The sequence below is a fragment of the Cheilinus undulatus genome, linkage group 2 (assembly GCF_018320785.1).
Source record: "Cheilinus undulatus linkage group 2, ASM1832078v1, whole genome shotgun sequence".
NCBI lineage: Eukaryota > Metazoa > Chordata > Actinopteri > Labriformes > Labridae > Cheilinus > Cheilinus undulatus.
Window position 1 is genome coordinate 25,608,502 of NC_054866.1, and position 9,728 is coordinate 25,618,229.

A 9,728-nucleotide genomic window follows, 5' to 3' on the forward strand; every position below is an offset into this window, starting at 1 on the left:
AACTTTCTGTCAGTCACCTCTATGACAGGCCAATCAGAGCAACAAGACAAAATGACACTGTGTGCATGTGCTTCTCTTGAGCTGACAGGCTACAGCTGCTGTAGAGTGCAGATAGATAATTGTTGAGCTTCTCGGTGAATAAAATTGATGCCAAGGCAAACCTTCTTCTCTGCTAAGACAAGCTTTCAATATGACTCTTTGTTCTTTAAAAAGTAGCGTGGTCCAATTCTGATTAACCTGCCGCTTTCCTACAGCTACATCCCAGCTAATAGCTACCGCGGCAGCAGCCATTAGATACACTAGTAGACCCCACCTGTAACAGTCGCAAATTTGTGTGAGCAAAAACATGTTTTCCATCATGAAAAGCTTTCAAAGTTGCTCTCTGCCCTTTTTTAAAATACAGGCATGTTGTCCAGTACTGACAAAACTGCCGCTGTGGCTAAGTCCGAGCTAATCAGTCCACTAGCAGCCATTGTATACATCCACGTACACAACAACTAACCCTTTCCCCCTAACTCTCACAAACTCATACCCATGTAGGTCAGCAGAAGAGCAAAAACATCTTTCCTATCATGAAAAGCTTTTGGTGTTGTTTTTATTCTTTATTTCATAAATTAAATGAATCATGAATTTTAAAAAAAGAAGAAAAATACAAATGAATCATTATATTTTGGCAAAAGGCTAGATCCCAAAAATCAAAACACAGTTTCGTAATAGGAAGAACCACACTTTAGTATACGGTGGAGTTTATTAACCTGGGCATAGTCATCAGTGCTGTACTCTGTTTTGGCAACAAAGATCTCAACCATTTATGCCATTAAAGCATACATTGAACTTTGAACTTTTTTAACATATAGAAACGTGGTCCAGTCAGTAAAAGTGACGCGATACTACAGCTACATCCAAGCTAATCCATTCACTGGAGGCAGCCATTGCAAGCGGCTTAGAATACAACAAAACCCCGCCCATAGCTAGCGCCTTGTACTCCTCAAATACTGATGGGTCCAGAGTGTGCTTGGTTCAGCTCAAACATTGTGGATTGGAGCTTTTCAAAATGGATTTGCCTGATGACAGAGGTGGAGTCTGGTAGACCCATCTGCTTTACGAGGCTACTGAGCATGCTCACATCTTGCACTTCATCTACAGCTTTCTGTTGCTAAAACACTATCAGCTATGTTCTTGCTCACACTCTACAGTTTTGCATTATTGTAAATCTCATCAGTGTTTGACTTGTACCCCCATGTGACATCAGACTCATTTTCTTATACGACACAGAGATAGTTTAACCTCCAATGACAAAACATATCAGTCGAGCCAGTCTTCTTTTGACAAATACGTCACCAGCTTAAATTTTATGGCTAGGACTTACACCTACTCATTATCATATTTGAAGCTGGAAGCTTTTGGGGGTTTGTCGTGCCCAGGAGCAAGACAGCGGATTGCCTAAACTTTTCCAAAGTTGGTGATAATAATTTGACATAAGAAAATATTCAGCGGAATTCCCCCTTCTTCTTTTAGCAAATGCCCGCCATATGCACTCAATATTTATTTAACCCTGGTGTCATCTCTAGAGACATAAAGGCTTTATGATATGTGTTAAGCTGATGAGTAATAATCCCTGGGATCATTTCAGCTCAGTGAATGTCTTTTATTCATTCAAACATATGCGCAGTGTCAGTGTTCAGATTCAGCAACACGTGCATTAAATGAAGGTATTTTGTATTCCACTAGTACTGTGCTTTCTTTTCTCCTTTTCTCTCCCTGCCTTTGTTATTTGAACTTTTTCACTAATTTCACTTTCTTGCCCATTTTTCCATTCCCACTCATCTCTTAAACTCCACTCTCACATTCACCCACTTAGAGAAGATCCCTCCTTAAACAAGCATATGCCAAATCCCATTTTTGCTACTCACAATTGCCTCTGTAGTCCTCCTCTTTTCACTTGTAAGGTTAGAAGTCACTGGAAGCTATGAATTTTTGAAAATCCAAAAATATTAATCAAAGAAGCTAAACGCTTACTCATTCTCCCACATAAAGGTGATCACAGACTTGAAATTAGAGAACAAACCGTGTTCTCTGAGTCATGATGATCAGAGCCAAGTTAAAGTTACTCCCGTCAGAGTTACTGCTGGGTCAAGATGACCATCTTTCTCGAACTAAAGCACGGCTCCTTTTACAGCCAATCTCTGAGGGCTAAAACGACACACGTCCAAACTGTAGCATACTTTCTCTGATACACAAAGACACAAATAAAGGACAGTAGAGCATACTTTAGTCACTTTAATTCTAACCCACACCAGCCCACTGGAGGAGTAAAGCCCCTCTGATGTCCTGTGAAGAACTAACAAAGCACAGGGGAAACTAACTCACAGCAGGTGCTGCGTCCTTCCTCTAATTGGCTGGATGCTTGCAGCAATTATGGAGTTTTCTCATTATTTATAGGAATTATTAAATTACAGAGCATTCTGATTGGTCTAAATGAGTTTCTAATGAGAGCTTGGTAATGAAGTTACATGATGTTCCAGGAAGTAGGAGGATCCTGAGAGCGTATCCTTAAATCACACCCATAACAACAAACACACACGCAGAAAAAAAGTCACATACGCTTTGTTTCATCAGCTGTGTTTCTGTATCCTACTGGTCATTTTCAACATCCAAGCCTGTCTCACACACAAACACACACACACATATACACAATTAAATACACAATTAGATACACTGAAGACACAATGTCCTTCTAACACTTTTTGCCAACAGCTTAATGATAAAAAAAAAAAGAATTTTATTTTTGCCCATTAAATACAAAGCTACTTAAATTAGCAAAAGAATAGCATGGAGCCAAGAAACCTGATAAAATAGCTAGCCTTCATATGCATGTCCAAAAGTTACATTTTTGTTTGTTCCAAATCTGAATTATGGACATGGCTGTCTTACAGTGGCTTAAGGTTTTCAAAGCAGTCTGGCTGCAGACCGTTCATCTCTGACAACCACTCTCACAGACCATTCATCTGAGACTACGCTGTAATTTGCTGTTACAAAGTTCTGAAACTTTTTATACACAAAGCAAGTGTGGCAGTTATATTTCTGAATAAATACATTGCAAACATTACAGACCAAGCACGATAATCAAGAAATGGAAGGAATATGGCACATATGAAAATATGCCTGGATCAGGCAAGAAGGAGACTAGAGAGAGAGACACCGAGACACCTATGACTACTCTGAAGGAGTTACAAGCTTATGGGACAGTGGCAAATAGAAAGCCACTGTTGAGGAAAACTCATGTTAAATCTTGATAAGTTCACCACAAGGCATGTGGGAGAAGGTCAAGTAGGAGAAGGTCCTTTGATCTAATGAGACCAAAATGGGTCTTTTTGGACATCAGACAAGACACTATGTTTGGCAGACCACAAACACTACACAACACAACAGACACAGAATCCACACTATGAAGCACAGGGATGACAGCATCATGCTGTGGGGATGCTTCTCAGCAGCTGGCCCTGGAAGGCTTGTAAAGATGGAGAGTAAGATGAAAGCTACACAGAAATGGTTTGGAGACAAAAGGGTGAATGTTCTGGAGTGGCCAGACCTCAATCCAATAGAGAATTTGTGGCTGGACTTGATAAAGACTGTTAATGTCCAATCCCTGCGAAACCTGACAGAGCTTGAACAGTTTTGCGAAGAAGAACGGAGTCAGATTGCAGAGTCTAGATGTGCAATCCTGTTTGAGACCTTATCCACACAGACTCAGTGCTGAGATTTCAAAGGTGCATCTATGAAATACTGACTTGAAGGGGGTGAATATTCATGCAGCCACTTATTTTACATTACATATTTTTATGTAATTGATATTACTTTGTAGAAATCTGTTTTCACTTTGACACTAAAGCTGCTTTTGTAAAACAGGGCAGTAAAAAAATATTTCAGAGTACAGATTATAATATATGATATTTAACAGAGTTATAAGATGTCGGCAAGAAAAACGAGAACATACCACTTCTCCTCTTGGACCAAACTAAAAAATCTTGTATGCAGACAAGGAATTTGATAAAGGTCAGTGTAGTCACACAGCCACACTGGTGAGCTCATATGCTACCACAATGATCTACAGCAGATCGTTACTCCAGGCAGCACTAAAACTCTTAACATGATGTAAACTCTACTTTAGATCAGTGTGTACTTCATTTTGTGTCATCAGATAATTTCAAGGATTTCATAACTGTTAAAGTATGTTAATTTCAGCTTTGTTTTTAGCTGCTCTGAAATACTGCAGAATGCTCCACGCTATTTACCTGTTTGTTTACCTGTTATTTATATATCTACACTATCAGTATGTTTACATGCAGTTAGAAAACGTTGAATTGACTGGACCAGAATAGACTTGCTCTGTGCATGCTGCACAGTCTACACTGGGCTTGGACTTGTCAAACAGCATATATACTAAGCATAGCAGGAGTCACCTTGCCATCTGCCTGTGGATATTACCATACACTAGCAGGTCTGCCTCTGGCCAAAGTGAAGCCCGAATGAGACTCTGGTTATGAAGGCCCCCTACACTGCATTACTTCATTGATTCTCCCACTGTGCATGTAGGGGCAGGGAGGGACAGTAGCCCAATCAAGCTATAAGCATAGCTCTGCTTCACCATCCATGTACACATACTGAATGATGTTAGAGGAGTGCCTTTTCATTATACGTTATCTTACGTATTTAAATTAAAGCCTCTTTAAACACAAAGAGTATTACAAATGCTATAATGCTGATCCATTAGTTCAGGGTCAAAGATAAATATGTAGGAAATGATGGCTTTGTAGGCCAGTAGACACTGTGTTTACTGTTACATTCATTCTGATGGTGTGTTTTCCGATAATCCTATATGCTTTTCCTTGAGATTAACCAGGATTTCATAAACTGGTGAAAGTAGAGACTTTAAGGAACATGTATGCTTATGTTTTGACTGTTGCATCACTTTGTTTATCCAATGAGGATTAAAGGATGCCGAATGTCCACAAATGCACACAGCACAGTGAAAAAATAGCCATGAGCAGGGAGATGTAAGTGTGTGGGGATGGTCACAAGCCCTAACACACGTACACTCACTTGCACGCACACACAAACTCATGCGGCTTCATGCAAAGGGCATCCCACTCACACGGCCTTGTGAGGTTGCCTCCATGATCTTTTAATTTGCATGGATCAACACTAATCCTCCAATCCTGTGCGTCTCTTTCCCACTCTGATGACCCTGGTGGAAAATATCAGAGTAGGGCAGGAAATGTGGATTATTGCTTGTTTTGGCTAAAGTCGTGTGAGGTTTCAGATTGTCTGCCATATTTTTCACTTGATTCTCTCACTGTTTGCAGAGAACAGTTATGTAATGTCATTTTGATATGTTATATACATTTTGTTATAACTAGCTATGACTTGGTTTTAGAAGTTTAGCATTTATATCTATATAAATATTATTCTTAGTGTCATTTATTTATGACATCATTCCAGCAAATGGAAAAATGAGTGGAATGGAAATAGGGGCATATTCTGAATTTCTTGTGCCTTATTTTAGACATTAATTCTTCAAAGTTCAGTCTGGTGTTCAGTTTGCTTCATGACTTCCAGCCACTAGAATTAAAAATGATGTAAACAATGTGAGCTTTTAGAAAGGCCTCAAACAAAATTCAGTCAATAATGTACCTTAATCATGAAAAGAAAGTGTTCATTAAAGCAGCAGTGCTTAAATAGGAGCTCTGAAAGATGTATGGTTTAGAGGATTAGCAACCGTCGACCTACAAATGTAAGAATGTAAGAATGATGACAGATTTATGTGCAAGCTGATTAGAGAGGGGGAGAGATTAAATGTATTAAGTGATGGATGACAGAGGGGAGGTACAGAACAAATAAAAATGAGGACAACAAGTGATTCAACGCCCTCTATTCAGCTATACAGAGACACACACATGGTGTCAAGCACGTGGAGGTTGCCAGGGTGGTACAAGGGGCGTGAATGTACACGCCCTCTTGGCCAGAGTGTCTGACAGTTTATTACCTAACAAGAACCATAGTGAAGATGAAGGTCACTCCTCTCTGCATATATCTTCATCTACATGTTTATAGCCTATAATCTGATCAAGGTTGATGAAGACAAACTTGTATGTGTTTCCCCTTTTGTCCTTTTAATGTGTTATGCCTCTTTAATTGTTAGCTTTTTTAATTTGTGCTGATGTTTTATTTGATTAATATTAGAGTGGCAAGAAGTAGGGGTATACAGATGAGAACAAATTATTACAAGATTTTGTTTGAAGTTTGAAATTCAAGTTGAAACGGAGGATTATCTTCCAGTTTACACAGTAAGGGTTTGAGCAGTCACTTTGCCAAAACAAAACAAAAAAATCTGTTTAAATTCAATAAAAAGAATTGTTGATGCTCACAAAGCAGGAGAATGATATGGGAAGTTATCACAGTGTTTCAAAGTGTCAAGAACTGGAGTGAGAAGTATAATCAAGAAATTCAGTGAGAGACACACAGTACAGAAAAAACCTGGCAGAGGTAGGATGAGAAAAATTTCAAAGACAAACTAGTTAGAGATGTGTTTGAAGACCCCAGAGCAACTGCTAAGATGACTAAGCCAAGTCAGGAATTGTAGTCTCAAAGAAGAACATCACCAGGGGCCTGCACAGGAGTGGACCGAGAGGTTGCAGAAAAACTCAATTTCTAAGGGAGAGACACCTTTAAGGATTATGGAGAAAGATTGTGAATACTGGAAGCATGTCCTTTGGTCAGATGAAAATGGAGTTCAGCAAAAGGTCAAGCAGGAAGACTGTTTCTGCTAATTCTTCAGTCACCACTCATTTCCATCTCTCCATTTTCCATTCTTTCTCTCTTCCCACTCTGACGATCAGTTGATTATGGGTGTTCACTCTCCTCAGTATTCAGCTAATCAGATTCTGCCACAACCCCGTTTGTCCAATCATCATGCACCTGTCAGATTTTAAATCTGTCATTCTCTCTTTCACAGTCAGTCAGTTGTTCTGTGCAGATGCTGCAACCCTCCTCCACCCCAGCCACCTCCATTCACTTATTCAGCATCTCGTCCAGATCCTTACAGGTCTCCTGCTCATCTTATCCCACATTCCTGGGTTCCTGGGCAGCTTCTCAGAGGTCTATTCCATCTGATCCTGCATCTCTCAACACCACCAGCAGTGTCGAAAATTGGGGGGGGGGGTATCCTATTCCTGCCGTTGCTTCACTACCACTTCAAATTCACAATATCGTCACAATGGAGTCTAATCGCCTGCAAGGACTTCGCACAATTCTCTTTCATTCAATTTGTAAAACAAATGACTGTCAAACTTGTATTAAGTCTTTCCCGATTGAACTAAACTAGAGTTCTTTGGCCATAGAGATGTTGCCTCTGTTTGGAGAAAGAAGGGAGAGGCGTATCACCCAAAGACCACCGTCCTCACAGTGAAACATGGCAGTGGGAGTATTGTGTTGTGGGGATGCTTCAGTGCATCTAAACTGGGAATCTCGTAAAGGTAGAAGAAATCATGAGAAAAGATTTTCAAACTGGGTTCGGGACACTATGCGACAGAAAAGACAACAAAATACAAAAAACACAACTCTACCAAAAAGGCAATACAAGACTATGCAGAAACTGTCTGCCCAACCCCAAGCCCAATCTAGGCAACAAAAAGGGACATGTAACTGACTGGATGCCAGCTCTTCATCACTACTACTGTCCACTGATTCCTCATAGTAATCTTTGTAGTGCACCGTTTGGACAAGGAAAGCTTAAAAAAGCTGTATGTGTTAGCACCTGCAAGTTATTTCATCAAGCATAAAACAGCAGTCTACCTTAATGTCTCCTGTAGCAGGGGCATGTAGGTACCAATGTTATCAAATGCCAGAGTTGGAGTTCAAAATGTGACTTTATTGGTGACAATAGGCAAGTGAGACAGATACTCAGGAACACTTGTGAAGTCTGATGCACAGATCTTGATATTTCCATAAAAACTAAACAAAGAGGGATTTGCTTGGACAACTATGAGCATCACTTTCTGAGATCTGTTTCAAACTGGTCTTTAAAGGATACTCAGTGCGGGAGCGGCCTTAAGGTGGCTGACCTCATTTGGCAGTCACTGGCATTTGTGATAAGTAGATTAATTCTATTATCTAACTTTCTCTTACTTCTATAACTTTTAAATACATTTCCAATTTGGTTATTGACTAAAATGTATAGTACCCTCAAGTCAACACCTGGACTTGCCATCCACTGTAGTGAGTTGATATCATGGTAGTCACGTCTACAAAAGGCCAAAAGTCAACTTAACCAAGTATAGAAAGCAGCTAAATGCGGGGAGCTCAATCAAATACAAACAACCAATGGCACCACAAAACAACCAAAGTCAGGCATAGTGCATTTTGTAACATACATTAAAATCCTGCTAATAATATAGGTTTAATTTTTTTTAAATAAAGATTGTAAAAGATCTCCTGAAAAAAGGCTATATGGGTAGGTTCTTAATTTTTCAAAACACTGAATTTCCTTCAATTAACCTTGGACCCTCTTGTTGAATTTTCCAAAGACGCAACAGGAAATATCTGTGCGCACCATGGTAATGCTCTAATTTATTTCTCAGAGCAAAATGTCTGGGCATCTGTTTAGATTCACATGTCAGTGGTTAAAGCCAATCTGCGATCCTGCACAAGAGGTCACATATTTTCAACTGTCACAAAAAGGCTGTTGGTCAATTGCGTGCCATTTACGTTCTTGTTCTGACAACAGGAATTCTCCAAAGAGGTCAAGCTGAATGAAAAACATACCAGCCACTCTCATGTTCCTCAATAAAGACGACACACAAAGAGATCAGAGAGTATCTCCTCTACAGATGCGTACATGAATAATGATTGCATAATTCAATCTGATGCAGAAAGGTCTAACACACACAAAAACCCCCACCGCCACACAATAACTCAGCCCTGATTCATTTGACTAATATGGCAGACACAAAGTATAAATTACACGACCTTTGTTCACTCATTCATGCCATCAGTGCGAGTGTGTATGTGTGATTTCCATTAGCATGTTAGCTGTTCTGCCACGGCCAGTATACCCACCTGTGATGTGATGATGGTCCACGTGAGATATTCAAATCTTCCAGAGCCAATTAGTGTAATGGGGACATATTTGCATACAGAGGTTGTGAGGGGAATGAAATAAAGGAGGGGTGGATAGATGGAGGGCTGGAGGGACAGAAGAATAAGGAGGATAGATGATAAACTGTACAGGGAGCTACAAGAATACAGGGGATGTAAATAAAAATGACTGAAATTGTTCTTTTGCATTTTGCTTGCTTTAACCAGTTTATCAACAAAGGCTGCCTGTAAGGATTTCAATAAAAGAACTCGAGAATGACTAGAAATAACTCAGGGCAGTTAAACAGTTAACAGTTTAAGGTTGCATGGTTACATGACAACCAGTGTCTCTGTTCATTTTTATCCAGGCAGGTATTTATGACACTTCTCAAAAACACTTTTTAACTGCCTGACTGGTTAGCTTAAACTGTCCAGTGTCTAGCGCATTAGTTATCTTGTCTTTAACCTTTATTTTAGATTTCCTGTTTAAAGTGGTTATGTTGCTAAATAAGATAAATTACAATTTTACATAAAAAAGAACCAGATAGTTTGATGTCATTTAACAAAACCAAATTCTAAAGAAGCAACTGTAA